We start from the raw sequence: 27,194 nt of genomic DNA, 5'->3' as shown, positions 1-27,194 counted from the left end.
GTCCTCCTTGTGGTCTAGGAGGACAGGAAAGGGTGCAGGTTTTCAAGAATGCTTCAGGAAGGGTCACTAAATCCGACCTTCCTTAGTCCTCCTTGTGGTCTGGGCGGAAAGCTAGTGTTTCTGCTGCTGCGTTGGTGAGCGCAACTATTCCGATCAGCAGGGTCCAGGGATTGTTGTGGGTTCTTGGGCAGGGGTTGTTTCTGCTGCTGCATCGGTGAGTGCAACTATTCCAATCAGCAGGGTCCAGGGACCATTGCAGGTTCTTGGGCAGGGGGAGAAACAAACAAACCAAATCTGTGGGCGGTTTTGTCATTCAGATAGGAAACACTCAGGCATCAACAGGCTCACCCTTGAAATGCATCCTAAGCCATTGGGACCAATTTGACCCATAAACCCTGAAAAAGAGGTGACACATTTTTTTTCTGTGCTACGGCCTGACCCCAATACTCTCTCTCTGATGGGGAAAAATGGCCACCTGAGGGAAGTACAAATTACAATACTATCCTGCAGCTTGACATTTTCTGTAAGAGGGAAGTAAAATGGAGTGAAATAAGTTATGTCCAAGCTTTCTTTTCATTGAAGGAGAATACACAACTATGCAAAGCTTGCCATTTACATCCCACAGGAGGACCTCTCAGCTTAACCCCATATCCTAGCCTCCCTATAGCTCCCCTTCCTATTAACGATAATCCTCCTCTAATCTCCCCTGCCCAGAAGGAAATATGCAAAGAAATCTCCAAAGGACCACAAAAACCCCTGGGCTATCGGTTATGTCCCCTTCAAGCTGTAGGGGGAGGGGAATTTGGCCCAACCTGGGTACATGTCCCCTTCTTCCTCTCTGATTTAAAGCAGATCAAGGCAGACCTGGGGAATTTTTCAGATGATCCTGATAGGTACATAAATGTCCTACAGGGTCTAGGACAAATCTTCTATCTCATTTGGAGAGATGTCATGCTATTGTTAGATCAAACCCTGGCCTTTAATGAAAAGAATGCAGCTTTAGCTGCAGCCCAAGAGTTTGGAGATACTTGGTATCTTAGTCAAGTAAATGACAGAATGACAGCTGAAGAAAGGGACAAAATCCCTAACGGTCAGCAAGCTGTCCCCAGTATGGATCCCCACTGGGACCTTGACTCAGATCATGGGGACTGGAGTCGCAAACATCTGTTGACCTGTGTTCTAGAAGGACTAAGGAGAATTAGGAAAAAGTACATGAATTATTCAATGATGTCCACCATAACTCAGGGAAAGGAAGAAAATCCTTCTGCCTTCCTCAAGCGGCTATGGAAGGCCTTAAGAAAATATACTCCCCTGTCAACCAAATCACTTGAGGGTCAATTGATTCTAAAAGATAAGTTTATTACCTAATCAGCCACAGATATCAGGAGAAAGTTCCAAAAGCAAGCCCTGGGCCCTAAACAAAATTTGGAGACATTATTAAACCTGGCAACCTCAGTATTCTATAATAGGGACCAAGAGGAACAGGCCCAAAAGGAAAAGCAAGATCAGAGAAAGACCGCAGCCTTAGTCATGGCCCTCAGACAAACAAACCTTGGTGGTTCAGAGAGGACAGAAAATGGAGCAGGCCAATCACCCGGTAGGGCTTATCAGTGTGGTTTACTAGGACACTTTAAAAAAGATTGTCCAATGAGAAACAAGCCGCCCCCTCGTCCATGTCTGCTATGCCAAGGCAATCACTGGAAGGTGCACTGCCCCAGAGGACAAAGGTTCTCTGGGTCAGAGGCCCCCAACCAGATGATCCAACAACAGGACTGAGGGTGCCTGGAACAAGTGCCAGCTCATGTCATCACCCTCACTCAGCCCCGGGTACCTTTAACCATTGAGGGCCAGGAAATTGACTTCCTCCTAGACACCGGCGCAGCCTTCTCATTGTTAATCTCCTGTCCTGGACGACTGTCCTCAAGGTCCGTTACCATCTGAGGAATCCTGGGACAGCCTGTAACCAGGTATTTCTCCCAACTCCTCAGTTGTAATTGGGAGACTTTCTCTTTTCACATGCCTTTCTTGTTATGCCTGAAAGTCCCACACCCTTATTAGAGAGGGATACATTAGCCAAAGCTGGAGCTATTATCTACATGAATATGGGGAACAAGTTACCCATTTGTTGTCCCCTACCTGAAGAGGGAATAAACCCTGAAGTCTGGGCATTGGAAGGACAATTTGGAAGAGCAAAAAATGCCCATCCGGTCCAAATCAGGCTAAAAGACCCCACCACTTTTCCTTATCAAAGGCAATATCCCTTAAGGCCTGAAGCTCATAAAGGATTAAAGGATATTGTTAAATATTTAAAAGCTCAAGCCTTAGTAAAGAAATGCAGCAGTCCCTGCAACACCCCAATTCTAGGAGTACAAAACCAGCATGGCACATGTATACATATGTAACTAACCTGCACAATGTGCACATGTACCTTAAAACTTAAAGTATAATTAAAAAAAAAAAAAAACCAAACAGTCAGTGGAGACTAGTCCAAGATCTTAGACTCATCAATGAGGCAGTAATTCCTCTATATCCAGTTGTACCCAACCCCTATATCCTGCTCTCTCAAATACCAGAGGAAGCAGAATGGTTCACTGTTCTGGACCTCAAGGATGCCTTCTTCTGTATTCCCCCGCACTCTGACTCCCAGTTTCTTTTTGCCTTTGAGGATCCCACAGACCACACATCCCAACTTACGTGGACAGTCTTGCCCCAAGGGTTTAAGGATAGCCCTCATCTGTTTGGTCAGGCACTAGCCCAAGATCTAGGCTACTTCTCAAGTCCAGGCACTCTGGTCCTTCAGTACGTGGATAATTTACTTTTGGCTACCAGTTCAGAAGCCTCGTGCCAGCAAGCTACTCTAGATCTCTTGAACTTTCTAGCTAATCAAGGGTACAAGGTGTTTAGGCCGAAGGCCCAGCTTTGCCTATAGCAGGTCAAATATCTAGGTCTAATCTTAGCTAGAGGGACCAGGGCCCTCAGCAAGGAACATATACAGCCTATACTGGCTTATCCTCACCCTAAGACATTAAAACAGTTGCAAGGGTTCCCTGGAATCATCAGCGTTTGCTGACTATGGATCCCCGGACACAGCGAGATAGCCAGGCCCCTCTATACTCTAATCAAGGAGAGAACCAGAGAGACAAAAAGTCAAAGAAAGAAGTAGAAAGAGAGGAAGAGACAGACAAAGAGGGAGTCAGAAAGAGAAAGAGAGAGACAAAGGAGAAGTCGAAGAGAAAGAAAGAGAGGTGGAAGTAGTAAAGAAAAAACAGTGTACCCTATTCCTTTAAAAGCCAGGGTAAATTTAAAACCCACAATTGATAATTGAAGGTCTTCCCTGTAACCCTATAACACTCCAATACCACCTTGTTGTCAGTGTAAACAAGGGCATAGCCCGAAAGCACTGAGGCCACTGACAATCCGTAGCCTTCCTATCAAAAATTCTTAACCCAGCAGGTTTCCTAACAGGACATCTAAATCTTAATTACCATACAAAGGTCCGACCAGATCTAGGAGGAACTCCCTTCAGGACAGGATGATAGATGGTTCCTCCCAGGCGATTAAGGAAAAAAAGACACAATGGGTATTCACTAAGAGAAAATGAAACTCTTATAGAAGCAGAGTTAAGAAAATTGCCTAATAATTGGTCTGCTCAAACGTGTGAGCTGTTTGCACTCAGCCAAACCTTAAAGTACTTACAGAATCAGGAAGGAGCCATCTATACCAATTTTAAGTTAATATGGACTGAATGAGGTCTTATTAATAGCAAAGAAAAACTAAAATCCCAAACTTACAAGGTTTTCAACTAAAGTAAGGTTTACTAAAAATTAACAGTGTAACATGTATTATCCTACTGCCACACACTCTCAAAGGATTTCTCAGACAATTTGCAGGAAGTGACGAAATCTATCCTTACTATACAATCCGAAATAGACTCTTTGGCAGCAGTGACTCTCCAAAACCACCAAGGCCTAGACCACCTCACTGCTGAGAAAAGAGGACTCTGCACCTTCTTAGGGGAAGAGTGTTGTTTTTACACTAACCAGTGAGGGATAGTAGAAGATGCCACCCAGTGTTTACAGGAAAAGGCTTCTGAAATCAGACAACGCCTTTCAAACTCTTATACCAACCTCTGGAGTTGGGCAACATGGCTTCTCCCCTTTCTAGGTCCCATGGCAGCCATCTTGCTGTTACTCACCTTTGGACCCTGTATTTTTAACCTTCTTGTCAAATTTGTTTCCTCTAGAATTGAGGCCATCAAGCTCAATTGATGATCTTACAAATGGAACCCCAAATGAGCTCAACTAACAACTTCTACCGAGGACCCCTGGACCGATCTGCTGTCCCTTCCACTGGCCTAAAGAGCTCCCCTCTGGAGGACACTATAACTGCAGGGCCCCTTCTTCGCCCCTATCCAGCAGGAAGTAGCTAGAGTGGTCATCGGCCAAATTCCCAACAGCAGTTGGGGTGTCCTGTTTAGAGGGGGGATTGAGAGGTGACAATGTGCTAGCAGCCCTTGCTCACTCTTGGCATCTCCTCAGCCTCGGTGTCCACTCTGGCTGTGCTCGAGGAGCCCTTCAGCCTGCCAATGCGCTATGGGGGCCCCTACCTGGGGCTGGCCAAGACCAGAGCTGACTCCCTCTGCTTGTGGGGAGGTGTGGAGGGAGAGGCACGGGTGGGAGCTGGGGCTTCGTGCAGCACTCACAGGCCAGTGCGGGTTCCAGGTGAGCACAGGCTCGGCAGGCCCCGCACTGGGCATGGCCAGCCAGCACCTGCTGGGCTTGATCGGGGGATGTGCTTCTTCTGGGCTGCCAGAGTGCCCGGGCTAGGTGGTGCAAAGTCCCACGGCGACTGCCATTGAGAAGTGAAGCCGTCTGGGCTTCTGGGTCAGGTGGGGACCTGGAGAATTTTTCTGTCTAGCTAAAGGTTTGTAAATGCACCAATCAGCACTCTGTGTCTAGCTAAAGGTTTGTAAACGCACCAATCAGCACTCTGTGTCTAGCTAAAGGTTTGTAAACGCACCAATCAGCACTCTGCGTCTAGCTAATTGGGTAGGGGACTTGGAGAAACTTTGTGTCTTGCTAAAGGATTGTAAATGCACCAATCAGCACTCTGTGTCTAGCCAAAGGTTTGTAAATGCACCAATCATCACTCTGTCAAAACGGACCAATCAGCTCTCTATAAAATGGACCAATCAGCTCTCTGTAAAATGGACCAATCAGTAGGATGTGAGTGAGGCTAGATAAGGGATCAAAAGCAGGCCACCCCAGCCAGCAGCCGGCAACCTGCTCAGTTCCCCTTCCACGCTGTGGAAGCTTTGTTCTTTCACTCTTCACAATAAATCTTGCTGATGCTCACTCTGGGTCCACACCGCCTTTATGAGCTGTAACACGCACCATGAAGGTCTGCAGCTTCACTCCTGAAGGCAGTGAGACCATGAACCCACCAGGAGGGACGAACAACTCCAGATGAGAGTAACAAACAACTCCGGACGCGCCACCTTTATGAACTGTAACACTCACCACAAAGGTCTGCAGCTTCACTCCTGAGGCCAGTGAGACCACGAACCCACTGGAAGGAATGAACAGCTCCAGACACACTGCCTTTAAGAGCTGTAACACTCACCGCGAAGGTCTGCAGCTTCACTCCTGAAGTCAGCGAGACCACAAACCCACCAGAAGGAAGAAACTCCGGACACATCTGAACATCTGAAGGAACAAACTCCGGACATACCATCTTTAAGAACTGTAACACTCAGCACAAGGGTCCGCGGCTTCATTCTTGAAAGCAGCGAGACCAAGAACCCACCAATTCCGGACACACTGGGATGTTAAAGTTTATTGTCTATGTGAACTCTGAAGTTATCCAAGGTGGTGGGTAGAACTAGAGGGAATAGGAAGTGCCAACATCTTTAACAAGTGAGAAAAAAAGTGAACAAAGAAGAGAATGAGAGAAGGATTACACTTTTTTTTTTTTTAAGATGGAATTTTGCTCTTGTTGCCTAGAGCTGGAGTGCAGTGGCATGATCTTGGCTCACAGCAACCTCTGCCTCCTGGGTTCAAGCGATTCTCCTGTCTCAGCCTCCCGAGTAGCTGGGATTACAGGCATGCACCACCATGCCTGGCTAATTTTGTATTTTTAGCAGAGATGGGGTTTCTCCATGTTGCTCAGGCTGGTCTCAAACTCCCGACCTCAGGTGATCTGCCCACCTTGGCCTCCCAATGTGCTGGGATTACAGGCATGGGCCATGACGCCTGGCCGATTATACTTTCAGTAACTATGACTATCAGAAAGAATATAAGTATAAAAATCCTCAGTGAGAGATACTGTTCTCTCAATACCCAAGAGGCAGGCAGGCTTCTAAAGGGGACCCCTAGAATGTCCATCAGTGGGACAGGAAGAAGGAAAAATCCTGCCCGTCTCCCGTGGACCTGGATAGATACTGCTTTTACCACCCAAAGAGTCACCCTCCTGCCCTGAGAGCTAGCAAGAGGCCAATACTCACAGAACCAACACCACCCCTCTGTCAGCAGAAAGCAGTTACAGAAGACTGACCTTCATCCATTTTTCCTCAAAGATTTGTGGTCTTGGGCTCTTGAGGAGGGAAATGTTACAGGTAGTTAGACCGGCATGAGCAGGGCAGGAGAGGGCTCTTCTCGCCGACCCAGTAGGAATGTCAGGTGGTGGCTGGACAATTATCATACTGCCTCTCTAAAAATGATAATTCGGCAGCTGTGCCAGGCAGAGACAATCTCCTGTTGATCCACAGCTGTTAAAGTGTTAATTAAATGCAGGCACCAAGGAGAAGCAAAAAAGGCTTCCAATAAAATCTCAGGTATTGGGCGATTGAGCCCAGGCATGCACAATGATATGGTTTGGCTCTGTGTCCCCGCCCAAATCTCATCTTGTAGCTCCCATAATTCCCATATGTTGTGGGAGAGACCCAGTGGGAGATAACTGAATCACAGGGGTGGGTCTTTCCCATGCTGTTCTCAAGACAGTGAATAAGTCTCACAAGATCTGATGGTTTTAAAATTGGGAGTTTCCCTGCACAAGCTCTTTGTCTGCAGCCATCCATGTAAGAGGTAACTTGCTCCTCCTTGCCTTCTGCCATGATTGTGAGGCCTCCCCAGGCATGTGGATCTGTAAGTTTCTCCCCAGTCTCAGGTACATCTTTATCAGCCGTGTGAAAACAGACTAATACACGCATTAAGAGGCAAAATGGTGGATTATGACCTTACTGGGGCACTCCACCAGAAAAGGAAAGAAAGCCTCAGATGGGCATGCGTACAACTCCCCAAACACACTGTGTGTGCTCAGTTCCCAAGGGTAAGAAGGGCACTGTGGATGCAGGCAGCCCACCCTAAGGGAAGAATCACGAGAAAGGGGCACAAGATGCCAGTTTATAAAGTCCTAGGATCATGGTTAAACAGGGCACTTATTCTTCAAGTTGCTCACTTGGCTCTCTTCTAAATGCACTTTCCTTTCTTTCCTCCTGCTCTAAAGCTTTTTAACAAACTTCTCCTCCTGCAAAAAGAATATAAGAATATAAGTATTGGAGTAGAAGCTGCCCTAGCAAATAAGGAATATGCCAAATCTTACCCTAAATCTCCAGTAGACAGTGAGTCAAAAAACAAGTTCTACTTAAGACTTCATTAAAAGCACTGTCTGCAGGGAATCACAGTTTTTAGTTAAAGATATTAAAGAGAATTTATGTAGTACAAAATTGGGCACCAGAAGCACCAAACAAAAATTGGGGAAGAAAAGGAAGAAATGTTTAGGTTTAGGAGAATGGAAGTCCTAAACAGCATAAAGATGAAAAATTTTTCTTTTTAATGACCAGAGAGGCTAATATTTGGGCAGTTACCAAGAGTGACAGGAATGTGAGGTATAATAGAATTAGTAGACCTCAAAGTATTTTTTTAAAAACTGTCCTAGTAGCCTCTCTGGCTGCAGAATATTATAGTCGGAGTCAATTGTACTTTCAAGGAATTCTGAGTTTTAATTACTAGAAAATTTCAGTTGCAGTATGTCATAGCTACTAGGTTAATATCCAAATGTAGCTTTATACATACATTCATTTTGGAAACCAGTATTATTCACATTATTTCTGTAGAGAATTTAACCTTGCCCCAAAAGGCCCCAAGATAATTTGTCTTTGACCTCAGCTTCTAGGATGTAATCTCTAAGGTCTCTGCTCATGGGCCTTGAGCTAGCCATGTAGTAATAATGTGATTTAGAGTGGGGGCTTTGGGTCATGTCTGGAGGGACAGGAGAGAAAAGAATGAGATCAGCCATATGGACAATCAATCATGCCCCTATCACAGAGCCCCAATAAAAACTCTGAACATCAAGGCTCATGTGAGCTTCCCTGGTTGGCAATGCTACACCCGTATTATCATACATCAATGCCAGGAGACTAACAGACTGATTCTGAGGGGAAAAGACGACAGAAGCTCTGCATTTGATAACTCCCCAGACTCCACCTTATGCACTTCTTCCCTTGGCTGATTTTAATATGTACTCTTTTCCTGTAATAAACTATAAGTGTGAGTATAACATCTTTCAGTGAGTTGAGTCCTTCTAACAAATTATTGAACCTAAGGGTGATCTTGGGAACCCCTATGCTTGCAGTCAATGTCAAAAGTAAGGGCAGTCTCATGGGGACTATGCTCTTTAACACCATTATTTGACCTAAACTATTCACATATTGCAAAGGGTTCTCTCTAAATCTATTTGTTCACAGGGAATAAAAATGATTTGAAAATAATCCAATACTTGACATTAGGTGAAACTATTGTGTCTGGAATTGGTGGGTTCTTGGTCTCACTGACTTCAAGAATGAAGCCGCGGACCCTCGCAGTGAGTGTTAAAGTTCTTAAAGATGGTGTGTCCAGAGTTTCTTCTTACTGGTGGGTTCGTGGTCTCACTGACTTCAGGAATGAAGCTACAGACCTTCACAGTGAGTGTTACAGCTCTTAAAGGTGGCGCACCTGGAGTGGTTCGTTCCTTCCAGTGGGTTTGTGGTCTCGCTGGCTTCAGGAGTGAAGCTGCAGACCTTCGCAGTGAGTGTTACAGCTCATAAAGGCGGCGCGGACCCAAAGAGTGAACAGTAGCAAGATTTATTGCAAAGAGCAAAAGAACAAAGCTTCCACATGTGGAAGGGGACCCAAGTGGGTTGCCGCTGCTGGCTTGGGCAGTCTGCTTTTATTCCCTTATCTGACCCCACCCACATCCTGCTGATTGGTCCATTTTACAGACAGCTGATTGGTCCATTTTGACAGGGTGCTGACTGGTGCATTTACAATCCCTGAGCTAGACAAAGAGTGCTGACTGGTGCATTTACAATTCTCTAGCTAGACATAAAAGTTCTCCAAGTCCCCACTAGATGAGCTAGATGCAGAGCACTGACTGGTGCATTTACAAACCTTCAGCTAGACACAGAGTGCTGATTGGTGCATTTACAATCCTCTAGCTAGACATAAAAGTTCTCCAAGTCCCCACCAGATTAGCTAGATACAGAGTGCTGATTGGTGCATCCACAAACCCCGAGCTAGACACAGAGTGCTGACTGGTGCACATACAATCCTCCAGCTAGACATAAAAGTTCTCCAAGTCCCCACCTGGCTCAGGAGCCCAGCTGGCTTCGTCTAGTGGATCCTGTGCTGGGGCCGTAGGTGGAGCTGCCCGCCAGTCCCACGCCACGCACCTGCACTCCTCAGCCCTTGGGCGGTCGATGGGACCGGGAGCCCTGGAGCAGGGGGCAGCACCCATCGGGGAGGCTCAGGCCGTGAGGGAACCCATGGTGGTGGGGGGGAGGGGGCTGGGGCATGGCAGGCTGCAGGTCCTGAGCCCTGCCCTGTGGAGGGGCAGCTGAGGCCCGGCAAGAATTCAAGTGCGGTGCAGGCAGGCCAGCAGTGCTGGAGGACCCAGCGCACCCTCCACAGCTGCTGGCCCAGGTGCTAGGCCCCTCACTGCCCGGGGCCAGTGGCACTGGCCGGCCGCTCCAAGTGCAGGGCCCACCGAGCCTGTGCCCACCTGGAACTCACGCTGGCCTGCAAGGGCCACACGGAACCTCGGTTCCCACCCACACCTCTCCCTCCACACCTCCCCGCAAGCAGAGGGAGCCGGCTGCAGCCTTGGCCAGCCCAGAGAGGGGCTCCCACAGTGCAGCAGTGGGCTGAAGGGCTCCTGAAGCACGGCCAGAGTAGGCGCTGAGGCCGAGAAGGCACCGAGAGCGAGCGAGGGCTGCCAGCACGCTGTCACCTCTGAATAGTAGTAACTAGTCTACTGAACTACTAATGGCCATCTGCTTCCACAAATCCCTCTTAACAGTGTAGAAGTATCAACAATTAACCACTAAGAAAAGAGCTGTTGGGTTTTAATCTGGATAATATAGACATTTACTGTGTCGCTGGACAGAAACTTATTTCCCTTTACTGAATAATAGCTTGTTCTGGGTAACTGGGAAATGCCATTGTACCTCTGGGAAATGTAATTAAGCCCAAATAATGAATACTGTATAACAATTTTAATTCAATTTTTAAGTTTTACCTTATTTTAATTGACAAATAATAACTGCACAGTATATTTATGTGGTGCAATGTGATGTTTGGATACATGCTGACATTGCAGAATGATGAAATCAAGCAACTAACATACTCATCACCTCACATACTTAACATTTTAAAATTTCGTTATGGTAAGAACATTTAAAATCTAATCCTACAGTTACTATACTTAATAAATGAATTATATTACTGCAGTTATTGACATCACAACATAGAAGAGTATCAAACTTCTCATTGCCAAACACTACTAAAAAGACTTTATAACAGGTCTCCATATAAACTTCACAAAAATATATTTCAGAGTAAAGATATTTACAGATACATTCACTCAGAAATGTCTTATAAAATACAACGTATAAAATACAAAACTTGTAGCTGAATGAGAACTTGGGAAACAAAATAATACTCTTAATATTTTGTCAATTAGTGTTTCAGGGATGACATTAAAAAGAGTGTTTTCAATCTTTCAAGCAAAAATTTAAAATTTTAAAACTTCAGTTGTACAGTTTAGTTAAAAGCGGAGCCAAGAGAATCAGAGAGATTACAAGTAGGACCCTGCCCAAGTTATTTAACCTCATTGTGCCTCAGTTTCATCGTTTGTAAAAATAATAGTAATAGTACATTATACAGAATTGTGTGATTTAAATGTGAATGCAGATAAACAGTATAAGTCTTAGCAGATAGTAAATACCTAATAATAGGTAGCTACTTTTAGTAAAATGTTATTGTCTAGGGATAATATATCAATTCAACCTATTTAATTTGATGCTTTCTGCATTCAGATAATTAATACACCACATTTAGATGCTACCAAAATAAACTAACTATAAAAGTCTAATATATTTGTTTCTACAGACATATAGGCCTACCCTAAACAAAAAATATTTTTAAAAGATATTTAAGTCATTATGGGCCAGGCGCAGTGGCTCATGCCTGTAATCCCAGCACTTTGGGAGGCCAAGGCGGGTGGATTGCTTGAGATCAAGAGTTCAAGACAAGCCTGACCAACATGGCGAAATGCCATCTCTACTAAAAATACAGAAATTAGCCAGGCATGGTGGTGCATGCCTGTAGTCTCAGCTACTCGGGAGGCTGAGGCAGGAGAATTGCTTGAACCCAGGAGGCGGAGGTTGCAGTGAGCCGAGATCGTGCCACTGCACTCCAGCCTGGGTGACAAAGCGAGATTCCGTCTTAAAAAAAAAAAAAAAAAAGTGTAAGTCACTATTGAGTCACTTCTTTTGGTGGACTTTCCATCAACACCACATTAATAATAATACAAAAAATAAGTAGTGAACACAGACACATGCCTATGAAGGCAAATAGTATAGAATTTTTTTTCAAACTATGAATGATCACATAGCACTGGCTTAAAAAAAAATCAGTAAGTAAATGTTCGCAGTAGCCAAAAGAATCTGTAGGACAGGTTTCGTGCCTTTTTTATTTATAACAATATCCCTAACATCTAACTACTGAAAAAATGAATAAAGCCAGAGGGTAGCTTGCTTTAAAAAGTAGCAAGGAGACACTGATGGTCTCTGAAATTACTGACATGAGAGTTATGCTTTGGGAAGAATCATCTGGCAATCTCTGGTAAGTGATGGGGGGAAAATAAAGTCAGTGATGAGGGCATAAAAGAGGATGTTACTAAAACAAGTTACCAAAACTGCCACCATCAGTTTAAAATAGTCTTTCAACACTTAAAAAAAACAAAAGACCAAAATGAATGACATAGAATCACTCTGCAGCAATTACGGCAAAGATGGGAATACAATTCAATCAGTATTAAAATAATTATAAGGAAAACATTGACTATATCTCGTCATATCTAAAACACCATAGATTGGAAGATACACCATTATTTTACATACAACCAAGAAAGAAAACAATGCTAAATATTAAACTGACACAATGCCAAGATGTTACTGATTATAAAATACTCTACAATTTCAGAGATATTAAAATTTGAAAAATACATAACTTAAAGTCAATGAAATATAGTAACTACCTAAATAGTAAAAAGAGGTCATAATCTCCAGTACCAGAAGTCCCCAATAATATTTATTACTCTTCTCATCGCCTGCTTGGGATCTGTTCAAGTCTTCCTGGAGCTTAAATAGCCCCAGCAGGCTTTTGACATCTGACTCTGATCCCATGATCCCCGACTGCACCAAAAGAGATAGGGTAAGTCCTTACCTGTTCAACAGGGGCCACTACTCTAAGAAGCTCTCCTAAAGGCTCAGCAAGTAATCTCATGCGACCTTTATTAAGGCTTCTTAATTATCACTGCAGAAGACAAGACTCTTATGTTTTATAATTACCCTCATCCTAACTCAGTTCAAATCACTGTAGGTTATTCTTCAAAGTCTGCATCATGGAAAATGGAGAGATTTTTCTCTTTAACTCTGCTGGTCAGAGATGAAGTCATGCCTTTCCAGTTTTCAATGCTGTATATTTAATCTGCAACAAAAATGTTAAGCCCTAACAGCCTTTTCATATTTTAGTTTGTCACCTTGGCATTGCAGAATAAACACTGATTAACACAAAATTTTAAGTCTGCATTGAACAACAGATAGAGTAAAAAAGGCATTCTTCTGGAAGTGTTTAAGGTAGAAATAGGATATTGTAAAGGTGGTAATTAGCCTCCTTTTAATTTATTTATTTTCAAAAGCAAATTACTTCAGCCTCACTATTTTTTGTTGCTAATAAACTGTGTCTGATATCTTTCATTCCCCTTTGATCAATATATTTCACTGGCTTGGCACATTTTTCTAATAGTGCTTCCTTTTGCTCTAATTTTGATTGTTGGCTTTCAATTGAATAAGACTGTGCCATTTTACCTCTTATAAACAAGCCAGGTTTCTGCATGCTTCCTACTTTTGTCAGAGCTACAGTTAGAGCCTACCCTTAACATGAACTGTTCCAGGACCTCTATTTCATTACTTTCCTCTGGTAGATACACAAAGAAGGACATGAGAAAAGTTTATCTGTCTGGTCAGAACAAAAGACGACCCAAGCATCTTTGCTTTATATTTGAAACACTGGTCAAATTTAAACTACAATGATGGCTTCAATTTCATAGTACCTTTATGTCCTTTCTCTTTCTTGTTACTTCCTTTCCTGTTGTCTTTTCAGATTCAGGCCTGGAGTTAGACAAGACACTCCGTTTTTCTCTTATATTTTTACTTCTTTAGTTAGAAGCCAGAAAAATCAGAAATGAAATCTGTTGTTAAACTTTTATGTTTGTATTTAAACAGTCAAATTATACGCCCAATTCTATGTTCTGAAGGTTTCTAATTCTCTAATGTTCACTTAGTGAGAATGAGAAATTAATATGAATGGACAGAATCAGGGAAAGGTCTACCTCTCTCTTTAGGGAGCATTTGAATCAATGACAGGAAAGTAAAATTGGTAACCTGAGCCCACAGCTTCAATCATTTTCAGAGCCTGAGTTAGTCTACAAATGGGTTGAGAACACGTTTTTTTTCACTCAGGCGAAAAGTCATTTCCAAAGTAAACAAAGACTTTAAACTGGGAATTAAGGGCAAGATCAGGGATGAGGAAGTTAATACCATATTGAAAAGTTCTAAGGAAGAAGGCCATGTAACTAGATAAAGAAGCATAACCTTGACAAAGGAGAGAGCCACTGTGAGGAAATAGCTAGTGATATAACAAATGGGAGAACAAGAGATGACATGCTAGCATCCAGAACAGTGCAAGATGTGTCTGCAAGACCTAAAGCCTAAAGAAGGAATTCATGGCCAAGAACAGTAAAGTACCTTCCTCTTCCAAAGATGACAGAACTAGAGTTGACCCAAGAAGGCTGATCAATAATATAGAGCAGAATATAATCTAGCTCAGCTATATATAACCAGAAGGCTGCAGCAGGAGGTCTTCCCTGGGTGTTGGGTTAGAAAAATACTCCAAGAGCCAGGTCCCTCCCAGCTTTTCAAATTGCTACAATTCAAAACTACATAGCACAAGCAGTGAAATATCTTTAAAACAGTAACTCCCCTCCTTATTTTATACTTTGGTTACTTTATTTCTACTGCTTTCTTGATAAAATTACCCATTTAAAGCATCAGATCACTACGTAATTTTATCAAGTGAAAAGTATCTCTATACCTGCATTACTAGAAACCAAAAAATAAAAGTAAATTAGTGAAGTAATAACAGTGACCAAATCTACTACAGCACTTGAGAAATTTGGCATAAATGACTCAGGTGGTGTTTTAGTCTGTTTTCTGTTGCTATAACTGAATACCACAGACTGGGTAATTTATAAAGAATAGAGTTTTATTTAGCTCATGGTTCTGGAGGCTAGGAAGTCCAAGGTCAAGATACCAGCATCTTGTGAGGGCCTTTGTGCTGCATGATTCCATTAAGAAAGGACGAGTAAGCAATGCAAAAGAGAAAGCACAAGCGGCCAGGCTCACTATGTAACAATACACTCTTGTAATAACTAACCCATTCCCATGATAACATTAATTCATTCGTGAGGACTCAGCCCTTCACGACCCCATCACCTGTCATTAGGCCCCACCTCCCAACACTGCCTGGTTGGGGACCAAGTTTCAACATGAGATTTGGAGGTGACCAGCACCCAAACCATAGTGAGTGGGAAACTGGGAACAGTTGGTGCCAATCTACAAAGTTGCAGTAACTTTTGGTCTTAGATAGCTCCAGTAGCAACATTTAAAAAAAAAAAAAAAAAGGAACACTACAATACTCAAAAACTGCATATATAAGCACTCATCATCACAGTGAGTTGTAGGTACACATGTAAGTCATCTGACAACAGAAAAAGAAGGACATTTTAAGTAGAAGGAAATAACCAGCAATTAATATTCATAGGCTGTTTCTAACTCCTTCTAACAACTTGTTCTCTTTCAATGCTGACTAACAGGGTTTGCGCTATGACATGGACCTTAAACGAGACTGCAAACTTTTATACTGTGTAACACTATTACCAACCTGATGGTCAACACTATGTAACACTCAGCCTTGTTCTCTAAATTCCAACTTTGATTGCCTTAAATAAAACATTGCACAACAGTATTTTTTAAATCATCAAAACTTCTAGCATATCTATATTTCTTGCTTATTATTACAAGTCAAAAGTAGATCTGTAACTAAAGGCTTTATTTTACATTTTGAACTCTGGATCTATGTCTTATACAACTGTGTAACCTCAACATCTAACCAATGGCCCAAACATATTAAATAGCCAATAAATGTCTGCTGCTGGCTGCGTGCAGAGGCTCATGCCTGTAATCCCAACACTTTGAAAGGCCGAGGCGGGCAGATCATGAGGTCAGGAGTTCCAGACCAGCCTGACCAACATGGTGAAACCCCATCTCTACTAAAAATACAAAAATTAGCCGGACGTAATGGCGCACGCCTGTAATCCCAGCTACTCAGGAGGTTGAGGCAGGAGAATCGCTTGAACCCAGGAGGCGGAGGTTGCAGTGAGCCGAGATCACGCCACTGCACTCCTGCCTGGGCGACAGAGCAATACTCCATCATAAATAAATAAATGTATGTATGTATGTATGTTGCTGTAAGATGACAAAAAGCCCAATGACATTTTTAAAGTACAACAATAAGTATCTGCTGTCAGCTCAATAAATAATTACTAAATGAGTGAAAAAATGCCCAAAAAGAACTTCTGTTAGATTAATCAAACTAAGCTACTCACCAAATAATACTGCCTTATACAAATGTTTCAAAGAACTGGACTTTAGTTATGTATCTATTTCCTTGTTCACTAATCTATAATTTTAAAATGGAAAGGAGAATTCAAAATCAGGATTAATGTACCTGATTCCTTAGCTTCACATTAAGCTCCCAAATAAATCTAAGAACAATAACTGAACTATATTATATAGAAAGTCTACCTCATGTTGGCCAGGCACGGTGGCTCACGCCTGTAATCCCAGCACTCTGGGAGGCCGAGGCGGGCAGATCACGAGGTCAGGAGATCAAGACCACCCTGGCTAACACGGTGAAACCCTGTCTCTACTAAAAATACAAAAAATTAGCCAGGCGTGGTGGCGGGTGCCTGTAATCCCAGCCACTCAGGAGGCTGAGGCAGGAGAATGGTGTGAACCCAGGAGGCGGAGCTTACAGTGAGCCCAGATCGCGCCACTGCACTCCAGCCTGGGCAACAGAGTGAGACTGTCTCAAAAAAAAAAAAAAAGAAAATCTACCTCATGTTTAAAGGTTTTTTTTGTGTGTGTGTGTTTTTTAATTTTGTCTTAGGTGCCTAAAAGGCTACCGCCCTGTCCAACTGAAAACTGAATTAATTAATGTTCCTCATTCCTTAATGTTTAAAGCATTTTTAAAATATGAGGCCTGCTAGAGTACCTGATGATGCAAAAATCATAAAAAGAAATTAATAAGGTCACATGCCCCAAACTGACAATAACAATATTCAATGACTTCACCTATAGTTAATGTATAGTCTATGAACCTTTTCCATGCAAGGTAATAAATTTCTTTGGTATATTTAGATATGGCTAACTTAATATCTTAAGAACATAATTTAATATTTTATCTCTCTGACACTTAGGCATAACTTAATATATCATACCATAAATTTGGATGAGGTAGATGAGGATGGTAACTTATATTAGTTTTATAATGTCAAAGGAAGAAAAATGGATCATTTCCTTAGAAACTATTTAAACTATGAATGACTACAAAGAAGGTCGTCTGAAGTATTTTTCTCATGCCTCCATATATCTTAAGAGGCTGAATATATCCAGATCTATTACTACTTTCAAATTAGAAGGATTTAGATATGATTCAGTCAATTATGGATGCCTTACAACTACTAATATTTAAACACTGAATTGTTTCACAATTCACCTTAAAGTGAACTATTTTAAGAGCCTTTAAAATCATTGGGTATAATAATAATTTCTGATACAGAATACTGTTTGAAATCAAATGGGTTATAGATTTTAAAATATGTTTTCCTTATACTGACTTTATATCAAAATGGCACTTGTAATAAAAACTTACAATATTTATTTCCACAATACATTGGCCATTACCTAAGAAACCTCTACTGCTGCAAATATTAAGCAAGGAAAAAAAAAAAGAATGTGGTCATTAATTATTCTGTTAAACACTGAGAAAATACACCTATTACAGCTTCTTGTATAATCACTTGCCATTTAAGAAACTATGTATCAAACTCCTTTGGCTCTTCCCATGAGAGGTACTTAGGGGACTCAATTTTTTTTTTCATTTTATACAGGATTAAGCAGAGCTTAGCCCAACTCAGAATCAAAATTCTTTAGGAAACCAAAAGCTGAGAATATTCCTTATTCAAAAGTGAAATTCCATTGTCAGGGAAATCACTAATAACAACTATCAAGGGAAAATGTCTCATTTCTATTGCAGGATCAGCTAAAGTGAAACTGCTCCTTTAGTTGCTAGGAAACAACCAACTCATTATATGCCATTATCAGAAGCCTAGAGAAGAAAACTGGCATCTGCTTCACATTTGGGGATACTTAAGATTGAACTAAAAGCACTAAAACTGCTGCCAAAATCCCTGGTCTCCAGGGTTTACACTATGACCACAGCAGGTGCTGACATCACACTAGCCTTTGAAGTTTTTCTTTCTGTGGCTTTTTTCTAATAACTAAAATTGGTTTTTTCAATATCACATATTTTAAAACACAAAGATTCTAAGAAAAGACTTTTCTCACTTGCATTAAACGAATTATATCTATGTTCAGGAGCACAATTCAGGAGGAAAAAAATACTAATCAGGAAACTTAACAACAGAAAAATTTAAAATTATCAGTTATTCATTGAGTGAAATGTATTAGATGTTTACACCTATAATTATTAAAGTCAAAATAGAAAATAAAAGGAAATTGTTTCAGATATCAGGAGAATAAAAAGGAACACATACTGATAAATCTAATACTCAAAATAACATCCTAGCATATATCTGCCTATTTTTCCTAATAGATCCTAAAGTTTAACTTTAAAAAATATATATATCCTGACATGCTTTTTTCCCAAGGCATCACAAAATGCATTCATGAACATATACCATATTTATCCATCAATCTTTTCCCTTCCTTCTAGTAGATGAGGTTAGAAGGACATATGGTGAAATTATGCAGATTACCAAACAGTGGCCAGTTGAAACCAAGAGACTTCATGTATCCTAAAAAATAAGTTATCCTTCAGAAGAAGCTGCAGAGGTTGGTAAAGGCATTGACAAACCATCTTCCTTAATGAAATTACAAGGAACAATCCTGGCAAGACTGCCCCATCCTGGTATAATTCTTCTCCCCACCTCCTACTCTAATGTTCGCCTCATTTCCACTACTCACGAGCCTGCCACTCTGGGCTAAACATATTCCCTTAATATTACCTCAAACTCTTATTCTCAAGCAATTCAGCTCCACTGCATCATTATGTCTGCCTTCTCCCAACCTGACTATTACCCACCTTCCTGTGTTTTTTAAGAAACATCACTTCCATCTAGGGTTACAGATTTAGCAAATAATAGTACAATTGACCCTTGAACAACACAGAGCTTAGAAATACTGTTCCCCTCACAGTCAAAAATATGCATATAACTTTTGACTCCCAAAAAACTTTACTAATACCCTGCTGTTGATCAGAAGCCTTACCAATAGCATAGTCAGTTATTACCATATATTTTGTGTTATAGTATATTCTGTATTCTTACAATAAAGTAAGCTAGAGAAAAGAAAATGTTATTAAGGAAGAGAAAATATATTTACTATTCATTAAGTGGAAGTGGATCACCAGAAAAGTCTTCATCCTCGTGATCTTCACATTGAGTAGGCTGAGGAAAAGGAGGAAGAGGTGGGACTGGTCTTGCTGTCTTAGGGGTGGCAGTGACAAACTTCTTTGGCTCTTCCCATGAGAAGTACTTAGGGGGCTCAGTATTAGTGTATGGAAATACATTGTAATTTCTGTCTGATTTTTTTTTCTCTAAAAATGTTTCCATATGGTACCAATCCTTCTTCCTCTGTTTGCTTTAGTTTCAGTGCCCGCATCATAGAAGTGTCCATGTCATAAAAGCCAAAAGCAGTCTTGAATAATCAAAATCCTTATGCCATGTTGTCTAATGTCAATTTGTTTCCTGGCACAGTTTCTTCTACTAATTCTTCCTCATCATCTGGCACTGGTTCAGAAGCACTCATCTCCAACAAGTTGTCTCCTGTTAATTCCTCCGGTGTGGTGTCTACAAGGTCTTGAATTTCTCTGAGGTGCATATCTGAAACCCTTCATCCCTCATCTTTGATGCCATATCCACAATCTCTTTCATGATTTTCCTGATTGACTCTGTCATAAATTCCGTGAAGTCATGAACAACATTTGGACACAGCTTTTCTCCAGCAGGAATTTCTTTTGGGCTTGATAGCTTTAACAGCTTTTTCATGATTTTTTCTCTACCAGGGTTCTCTTCCATAGCACTGACAATCCTTTCCATAGAGTATCCTGCATAATGAGCCTTAAAGGTCCTCACAACCCCCTGATCTAGAGGATACATTAAAGATGTTGTGTTTGAGGGCAAGAAGACCAGTTCAGCATCTTTCATGTCGAACTCATATGGTTCTGGGTGGCCAGGGGCATTGTCCAATATCGAAATAATTTTGAAAGGCAGTACCTTATTGGTAAGGTACTTCCTGACTTCAAGGAAAACACGTCAGTGGACCCAATCCAGAAAAGGGGTTATCACTAAATTTTATTGTTGTCCAACCCAAAGACTGGCAGCTGGTGTTTATCTTTTCCTTTTGAGGCTCAGAGGTTAGCAGCTTTATAGATAAGGGCAGCCCTGATCATAAACCTAACTGCACTGGCACAAAATAATAGGGTTAGCCTAGCCCTTCCTGTCTTAAATCCTGGTGCTCACTTCTCTTCCTTACTAATAAGTGTCCTCTGTGGCATTTTTTTTTCCAGAATGAGTCAATTCCACCTGCATTAAAAACCTGTTCAAGGCATGGCACTGGTACAAAAATAGACACATAGACCAATGAAACAGAATAGAGAGCCCAGAAATAAGGCCACACACCTACAACCATCTGATCTTTAACAATGCTGACAAAAAAAAAAACAATGGGGAAAGGACTCCCTATTCAATAAGTATAGAACTTATTGCGATAACTGGCTAGCCATATGCAGAAGATTCAGACTGGACCCCTTCTTTATATGATATGTAAAAATCAACTCAAGATGGATTAAAGACTTAAATGTAAAACCCAGAACTATCAAAACCCTGGAAGATAACCTAGGCAATACCATCCTGGACATAGGAATGGCAAAGATTTCATGACAAAGATGTCAACAGCAATCGCAACAAAAGCAAAAATTGACAGGTGGATCTAATTAAACTTAAAAGCTTCTGCACAGCAAAAGAAACTATCAACAGACTAGACAGACAACCTACAGAATGAGAGAAAATATTCACAAACTATGCATCTGACAAAGGTCTAATATCCAGCATCTGTAAGGAACTTAAACAAATTTACAAGAAAAAAAAACTCCATTAAAAAGTGGGCAAAGGACATGAACACTTATCAAAAGAAGGCATATGTGTAGCCAACAAGCATATGAATAAAAGCTCAACATCACTGATCATTAAGGAAATGCAAATCAAAACCACAATGAGACAGTATCTCACACCAGTCAGAATGGCTATTATTAAAATGTCAAAAAATAACTGATGCTGGCAAGGGTGGGGGGAAAAGGGAACACTTATATATACACTGTTGATGGGAGTGTAAATTAGCTCAACCATTGTGGAAAGCAGTGTGGTGATTCTTCAAAGAGCTAAACAAAACTACCATTCAACCCAACAATCCCATTACTGGGTATATACCCTAAAGAATATAAATCATTCTACCATAAAGACACATGCACTTGTATGTTCCCTGCAGCACTATTCACAATAGCAAAGGCACGGAATCAACCTAAATGCCTATCAATGGTAGACTGAATAAAGAAAAGATGGTACATATACACCATGGAATACAATGCAGCCACAAAAAAAAAAATGAGATCAGGTCTCTTGCAGGAACATGGATGGAGCTGTAGGCCACTATCCTTAGCAACCTAATGCCGGAACAGAAAACCAAATACCACGTGTTTTCACTTTTAAGTAGGAGCTAAATGATGAGAACACATGGACACAAAGAGAGGAACAACAGACACTGGGGCCTACTTGAGGGTGGAGGGCGGGAGGAGGAAGAGGAAAAGAAAAATAATTATTGGGTACTAGGCTTAGTACCTGGGTGATGAAATAATCTGTACAACAAACCCCCCTGAAATGAGTTTACCTATATAACAAACCCTTATCTGAACCCCTGAACCTAAAAGTTAAAAAAAACAAAAACAAAAACAAAAACCTGTTCAGGCAGATAGCCTTTCTCCTCAAAGATTTTCTTTTTTTTTTTTTTTCTTTTTTTTCTTTGAGATGGAGTCTCACACTGTTGCCCGGGCTGGAGTGCAATGGCGCAATCTCAGCTCACTGCAACCTCCTCGGCCTTCTAGGTTTGAGCGATTCTCCTGCCTCAGCCACCCGAGTAGCTGGGATTACAGGCGCCCACCACCACGCCTGGCTAACATTTTGTATTTTTAGTAGAGACGGGGTTTTGCTATGTTGGCCAGGCTGGTCTCAAACTCCTGACTTCATGATCTGCCCACTTCGGCCTGCCAAAGTGCTGGGATTACAGGCGTGAAACACCGCGCCTGGCCCAGTGATTTTCTTAATGATGTCCACGAACTCATCTGCTGCCTCTTGGCTGGCAGAAACTGCCTCTCCCGTTACATTGATATTTTTTTAAGGGAAACCTCTTCCTAAAATTATCAAACCATCCTTTGCTGGCATTAAATTCTCCACCTTTAGATTCTTCAGCTATCTTTTGCTTTAAGTTGTTATATAATGACTTCATTTTTTTCTTGAATAATATTAGTCTACAGGCATGCTTTACTACAGCAATCCTGCACTCATATATAAGCTGCATTTTCAATACAAAGTAAAAAGGTATTTGGCAAAACGTGCAAGGTTTTCATGCCTGATAATGTAGCTGCAGCAACAACTTCACAAATTTTCTTATCTTTTCTCACAATGGTCCTTAGGTTGGATTCATTTATCTTGAAATGGCAAGCAACTGCAGCTGCAGACTTCATTCTATGGTACGTATCAAGCAATTCAACTTTTTTTTGTAATGTCGTGATTTTCCTTTACTTCTTCAGAGCCTTCCAGCATCACTAGTGGCACTTCACATGGTCCCATGGTGTTATTCAAGGTTCACGGTATTATGTTAAACACAATGAAAAATACATGAAAACTCTAAGACATAACTTTTTACTGTAATAATTGATTGGAGAAATGAACTGCTCACGCAGAGATCATTAGCACACAGCATTTTAAGTGGATACTCACAACACTTGAGCTCACCACAATAGCAACAGGAGGTAGCTAACAAAATTATCACAGCAGTATAGTATGTAGTACAGTGAATTTTATGCAGTTATAACGTAGTACTACATCTGTACATTTGTTTACATTTCTCTTGACTGCTAATGGCACCATGCACAGTGTGTAAGTTTTGTATGCATAAGTTTTGATAAATTTTAACTTTTATAATAGATTTGTGTATACTTTAGGTAGTACATGATAAAATACACTAGTATCAACATATATTTTATGCATTCATGACATATGTGATGTTTTATTAATTTTTTGATATTTCTAAGATACATGGTTCATCTGCAAGTTTTTTCAAGTTGTTCCAAATCTGCAAAAAATTTTCCAATGTGGTTAACTGAAAAAAATCCTCATATAAGTGGACTCAAACAGTTCAAACACAGTTATACAGGAAACTCAAAGTCATTTATGCCTGAATATGAGATACACAATGAATTTTTTTTTTGAAACAGGGTCTCACTCTGTTGCCCAGGCTGGAGTGCAGCAGCATGATCACAGCTCACTTCAATCTCAAATTCCTAGGCTCAACCAGTCCTCCCATCTCAGCCTCCCAAATAGCAAGACTACTGGTACATGCAACCATGCCCAGCTGCTTTTTATTTTTTGTAGAGATAGAGTCTTGCGATGTTGCACGTGTTGGTCTCAAACGCCTGGCCTCAAGTGATCTTCCTACCTTGGTCTTCCAAGCACTGGGATTACAGGTGTGAGCCACAGTGCCCAGCCATACTGAATAATATTTTAGTATGGGCAGATCCCAAGTGCTCACTTCAGCAGCACATATACTAAAATTGAAATGATACAGGGAAAATTAGCATGGCCCCTGCACAAGGATGACACATACATTTGTGAAGCATTCCATGTTTTTATGAAAAGCAATAGCAAATGCTGGCGAGGATATGGAGAAAAGGCAGATCCCAAATTATTCATTGCGTGTCTGATGCTCAAACTTAACTGGGCATCCTACATATTACCTGGCAACCCTGCTCCCAGTGTGTGATACTTTGATCCTTGACATTTTTATTGCTTTGCTAGAGACCTGATTTTCCTCACATAACCTCATTTCCAAATTCTTTTATTTTTTAGAAAAGCCTAAGTTTCTAATATCCCTCCTCTGAACACAACCAATTTATCCATCACTTTTCACACCTTTTCTTCTACCAGCTACTGAATTGCTTCTTCCTCATTCCAGGTGGTTTTCATATTTGATCTCTCCAATTTTACCCAGTCTCCTGATCCCTCTTGACTACCTGTCTTTCTTGAAACCAGGACTTCAGTGTTCCACTCATTAATTCCCTGGATATTTTTCTCCTTTGGACTTTCTGCCACACCAGTTACTAATCCTAGATCTAACAAAAGGTTTACCCATGTCACTTTGCAGGCTTCAAAGAGTTATTGAAAACAGTCATAAAAACTTGGCAAAAGTAAAAATTTTGATATTCAGCATCCAGTAGGCCTTTGCTGCTACCCAGGGGTCTTATCATTCATCTCCTCATCTCTCTTTTTTTTAATTCCTCTGAAAGCGGTTAAAAAGAACTGCCTCTGTACCATTGTATGCCTAAGCCTGATTTTAGACCCACCAGCATTAGAGTCACCTGGAATAATCTAATTAAAATGTGAATTCCTTGGCCATATCTGGGACCTACTGAATAAAAATCTTCAAGTGGGAGAGTGGAATAGAAAGCCTATAAATTTGAATTTTAAATCAGTTCTCCATGTAATTTTCATGAACACTAAAAACTGTGCATCACTGCTCCATTGAATAAATGCACCATCTTTTCCCATCTACTGGGAAGAATACCTTTTGTTAACCTCTTTTTAGTGTCAGGTAGGATGGGATTACTTTATCTGCCCTTTTTTTCTATTCCAAACACAAATTTGGAAGAACTTCTTTTTCAAAAATAACTTACCTCTCTGACCTTTAATCCTATTCCCTTTTGCCTTTTTCATAATTTTTTAAAACAATCCTCTCATTTTCTATAATTTTCACTGCCTCTTCACTGAATCCTTTCACCTTGTAAAAGGTATGGCTGTCCTCTTTAAGAAAAAAAAAGGCTTTAATTTAATATACCACTCCTCCTTAAGCTACCATCCTATTTTCCTTTCGTTTCCCTCACCCAGCCCCCAAATTCTTGAATGGCCTATTTTAGAATACAATACTCTCTATATAGGTAGAATACACCTCTACCTACATAGTATTGTTATAAATGTATTCTTAAACCCCTATAATCTTTTTTCATTCCCTGTTCTAGTTAAGGTTTACAAATTTCCACCGAACATCTATTATTCCCTTGCCCTATCTCAATCCTTGTTCTCCCTGACCTATCATTCTTAAAACTCTCCACACCAGTGATTCCCAAACTTGTCCACAGACTGGAATCAGGTGGACAGTTCCAAAAGTGATAATGCCTGGGTCACATGCCCAGGATTTGTAATTTAATTGGTCTGAGGTGTGAGCTGAAATTTGAAAATTGTTTAAAATCCCTAGATGATTCTAATATACAGATATGTTGGAAAACCATTGCTCCAAACCTTTAATCTTCATGACATTAGTATCCTTAGTTTTTTCCTACCTTTTGAACTACTTCTTTTCCTGTTTACTAACTCCTTTTCCTCCCACTAAATCACACACCTCCAAATATGAATGTTAACCAAAGAGAAGTCCTCAATTCATTACTTTCCCTTACTATAATCAACATTAATTCAAGCCATGACAGAAGAGGTGTCTCAGGGATAATGCTGTTCCCTGGTACCCTAGAGCTGTATGGAGACATTTAATGGATCACTTGTATCTATTTTATGTTTAGGGTTCTGTAGAAGATTTGGTTTGAGAAAGACGGTCCTGAGGCTCTCTCTTTAAAAACTCTTGAAAGCCATAGTTGTAAGTAAAGTGCCTTACACATGATAGGTGCCTTGAAGAGATACTAGTTCTCTTATGCAGGTTAGAAAATCTGTATAGCACTTCACTCCTTTTCCTCTTGGATGGTGCTCCCTCATAATCCCCAAAACTTCTAACGGATAATTAAATTGAAAGTGCCTCAGGTTAAAGCATTCCAGGTGCCTGCAAAAATGATACAAAACCTTTCTGAAAGGACCCCACTTCAATACAGGGATAAAGCAATGCTGAAAAGCCATCAATTGCAAAATGCATCTTAATTGAAGATAAGTTAAAATGTGAAAAAAAAAGTATACCCAGATAAAATAAAATAATTACAAAACCCATGTACATGACACTAGGTTTCCTAAGCATATGACACATATTAACTCATTTAATCCCCATGATGCGGTAACTACCATCAACCCCATTTACAGATGAGAAAACAAAAGCTCAGAGAAGTTTCTGCCCAAGGTCACACAGCTATTAGATATTGAAAATGGAATAAACTCAGGCAGATGTGACTTCTGAGTCCATGCCCTTAGCTATTGAGCTATGGATGTAATTCTGGAAAGCATCAATATTTAAGGGATAGGCAAGAAAAATGACCCAAAGATATCAAGGAAATTATGAAAACTGCCAGAGAAAAAACCACCTGACTCACAGAACAACTAAAGAAACTACTACTATGGTAGTAGCAGTTGAAGGCCAGAGGACAGTGGAACATCATTTAAGACTTGAATTTAAAATGTCAACTCAAAATTCTATATGCAGTGAAAATAAGGAGAGAAAAATAAAGACATTTCCAATAAATAAAAGTTGAGAAAATTCATCACCAGCAGACCCACACCATAAAAAAAAAACGAAAGGAAGATTTTTAAGATAAAGAAAAACAGTACCAGATTAAACTCAGATCTAAAGAAAAATTGAAAAGTACTGAAATAGCAAGTGTGTAGGTAAATAAAAAAGATTGTTTTGGCGGCCGGGCGCGGTGGCTCATGCCTGTAATCCCAGCACTTTGGGAGGCTGAGGCGGGCGGATCACGAGGTCAGGAGATCGAGACCATCCTAGCCAACATGGTGAAACTCCGTCTCTACTAAAAATACAAAAATTAGCTGGATATGGTGGCCTGTAATCCCAGCTACTTGGGAGGCTGAGGCAGGAGAACTGCTTGAACCAAGGAGGCGGAAGTTGCAGTGAGCCTAGATTATGCCACTGAGCTACAGCCTAGTGACAGAGTGAGACCCTGTCTCACAAAAAAAGA

The 27,194-nt window shown here is 40.9% G+C and overlaps 1 protein-coding gene and 1 non-coding gene across 9 annotated transcripts in view; one reads left to right on the top strand and one right to left on the bottom strand.

Moving 5' to 3' along the window:
• NUBPL (NUBP iron-sulfur cluster assembly factor, mitochondrial) overlaps positions 1–27,194 on the bottom strand; it is a 290,082-nt gene that overhangs the window by 140,892 nt on the left and 121,996 nt on the right. The window lies entirely within an intron of this gene.
• Positions 23,817–23,923, top strand: LOC112437143 (U6 spliceosomal RNA). The gene has a single exon (XR_003025793.1). It is a non-coding gene; the product is annotated as a U6 spliceosomal RNA (small nuclear RNA).

The sequence above is a fragment of the Pan paniscus genome, chromosome 15 (assembly GCF_029289425.2).
Source record: "Pan paniscus chromosome 15, NHGRI_mPanPan1-v2.0_pri, whole genome shotgun sequence".
Classification (NCBI taxonomy): Eukaryota; Metazoa; Chordata; class Mammalia; order Primates; family Hominidae; genus Pan; species Pan paniscus.
Note: the sequence above shows the minus strand (reverse complement) of the source record. Positions and strands in the feature narration are given on the sequence as shown.